Raw genomic sequence first — 3,424 nt, 5'->3', positions numbered from 1 at the left:
AAAAAAAAAAAAAAAAACTTTCCCGATAAAAATCTAAAATTTTGAGACACTATTTTTTCGTTTAAAAACTATATTTTGACACAGAAATTGAAATTTTCGTTTTTGACACGAAACGGTATTTCTGAAACAGAAACGATACCAAACGGGCCCTTTAGAGAATCGCCATGAAGCTTAGTGTTCCATTTGTCTCTGAATCTTCATCGCTCATCTCTTGATTTGGTGGAGTCTGGGGTCATCTGGGAAGTGTGGAGCAGACCTAAAAATCATGAATCCATGGCTATCTTTCTACTCTTTTTTTTTTTTCCAACTTCTTTGTAGTTTCTTCTGGGTTTTATTGATGGTGATGATCCAAGCATTTCAAGAAAAAAGAAAAAAAAATGGATGGAAACGCCCTTTTAGATTTCTCTCAGTCCCATTCTACTTTATGCAAATTATTTCAATATTCAATATAATAGGTTGAAATGCATCATGTCGTTTAAGAAAAAAAAAAGTGTCTCTCAGTCCTTCGGTCCTTCCACACATGATTTTTTTTTTTTTTTTTTTTTTTGCTACTTTATGAATAAAAAAAACATAAAATTAGTTTGTGGGTTGGTGTAAGATGCTGTGGGTTCTCTGAGAACTGATGATAAAAGAACAATATCTGCATGTGTGTCTCTTGTCGAATAAAATATTACATTGTAACCTGTCATAGAAAACACCTTAAAGACTCGGGGAATCCTTACCACAAAAAGATATTGAAGTCATTAATATGTCATATAGAACCGTGGAGATATCGTATTGCATAATAGGCATGGATTTTTTCATTGTTAGATATTTTCGTTTAGGATTTTTAATGATGTGCATTTAAGACAAATGAAATTGTCATTTTTTTTTTATATGTGTGTGAAAATGAAATTCGCATTGGTTGTACAACCTTTTTGCATAGACTCTCTGTCTTCTCTCTTTTCCTTTCTCCTATTCAACACACTCTCTTCTCGTTCTCCTTGATTCTTATTATTTGACAAATCATTTCACGCTTCTTCATTGGTGTGCAAATAGACATCAAGGCATTATTGAGATATTTTTGTTTTTATCGTATACGAATTATTAGGAGTCACACTCAATTTATGACCCTACTTCCGTGATTTACATATAATCTCTCTCACATGCCCTTTTATATTTACATCATCAACCACGTTACATATATGTTTTTGAATGTCAAATTATATATCGCTTTCTATATGTTGTATTTATTATAATAATCCAAGATTTATTAATTAACACTTTCGGCCACGTTTGTTTAACAAGATATGGCAAACAAACTTTTCAAACAGAATCTTTATTGTACTTTTTAAAACAAAAAATTTTGATTTCAAAATACTATAAGATTCAATTACCATATTTGAAATATTCTTGAATTAGCCACGTCATCATGTTGGGTCATGATTACAACACTTTTTATTTTAATATTATTTAATTTATTTACTTTCCCTGCCCTTTATTCCCAAGCAACCATACAAATACTAAAGAGATATAATATAAAAACACTATAAACTATGTGAAACCGTGTTGTTTTCGCATTCTTAATTTTCATTGTTTTAGTTCAATCAATATTTGCCTTACTGACCAACTAATTTTTGGTCAAGCTAAATATTAATAAATAAATAAATAAATAAAATGTCCTTGTCTACTGAACTCTCTCTCTCTCTATATATATATATATATCAAAATAATACTCTTCCTATTGAACAAAGCTATTGTAATACCCCTACTAGAATTCAAGAGTTGTTTTGACTCCTACCAAGTAGAAAACTTCTTTCCATAAAATAATATATTTATATGGCTCCACTTATTTTGGTGTAAAATAAATAGAGGCAAAAAAATAAAAATACTTTGTGTTACATATGAAAAATAAAAAATAAAAAATAAAAAAATAATACCGGATGTAAATTCATAGAGTGAGATCTACATTTTATGCCTAAATCTGTAAAATATATAAAGGGAGAAAAATAGAAAATATTTTACTTTTGGGGCATTTTATGTTGTGCAAACTAAGCCTAAGAGGGAATTGGGAGAGGACAACCTTTGTCCCTATTGTTATCCACACAATAAGATTATTGTGAAGCCTAAACAAGTCCTTTTTTTTCATGGCACCTATTTCCAATCAATAGTAGTATTCAAGGATGAACCAAACTTACTTAAAACAAAAATCGAAGGACGAGCCAAGGTAACAAAATGAAACAACCTATTAATAAGGTTTGATTATTATATTTGATTTATTTCATAAGATGATCATCAAGATGCTTCCATATACTATAAGCATATTATGTCTACAAGAATGGGGAATCGTTTAGGATGGGTCTCACCTAAGTAGGGCATCTAGTTAGCCTAAATATCTGTCACATAACATACTGAATAGGGTTAAAAATAATTTGTCACCCAATAAACCCCAAGGCCACTTGCTCATATTTATAATTTCAAGCCCGACAAAGTACGTCAAGTGGCAAAATAAGTTATGATATTGTATATATGTACCCTAAAAAAAAAAAATTTATTAATATCCTCATGCACATATACACACATTACTAAATATTTTTGCATCTTGATTGATGTAATTTGGAGGCAAATCTTGTAAATTTTAAAAGATTAACATTTGACTTCTTTTAATTAGAGAGGATTTCATTTAGCTCAAATGTTTGTTTTAAAATCTAGTATTTTTATACAATATTTTGTATCATAAGTAGGTTTGTTTGCACTGAAAGACTGTAATAGAATATTCTCTATTTATTTACATGAATCAAAAGGCTTAGTGGATTCCAGTCAAAATAATTGGAGTATACATGCATAACTCTAACCTCATCATATATATGATTTATTTTCCTCAAATTTTTATCAGAATTTTTTTTTTCTTGTCAAATGCCAAAGAAAAACAGATATATATAAAACGGCAAAAAGATTATGGAAAAGGATTAGGCACGCAATTAGTTTTTTTCTGAACCTAGTGGCTCAATCAATGGTCGGATTGAGATGCAAAGGACATAGAAAAAAAGTGAGAAGAATTGAATATTTTCAAGATGAGTTGTGCATAATGATGGCAATTGGGTAGAGGGGGTGGGGATCCACTCCACCAGAAACCCAAATGGGACAGGATTGGTATCTAATATGTTAGGCTTTCATAAAAGTACAATGAACACATCCCCATCTTGGATTAGGTTCAATTAATTGATGGTATTAAGTTGATACCTATGATTCTTGGAGGCATTCATAGAAAGGACTATACTGGTGCCCCAGCCCCAGCCCCAGCCCCAGCCCCAGCCCCAAACCACTTTCAATAATGGCGGGGGATAAAAATAAAAGGGAGAATATGTTTTTGTCCAGGAGTTGAAGGGCTTCGGCCAAGCACTAAGGTGCAAAATTATCATTTAATATAATATTTTTGGGGAAT

Source organism: Macadamia integrifolia, chromosome 7 (assembly GCF_013358625.1).
Source record: "Macadamia integrifolia cultivar HAES 741 chromosome 7, SCU_Mint_v3, whole genome shotgun sequence".
NCBI lineage: Eukaryota > Viridiplantae > Streptophyta > Magnoliopsida > Proteales > Proteaceae > Macadamia > Macadamia integrifolia.
Note: the sequence above shows the minus strand (reverse complement) of the source record.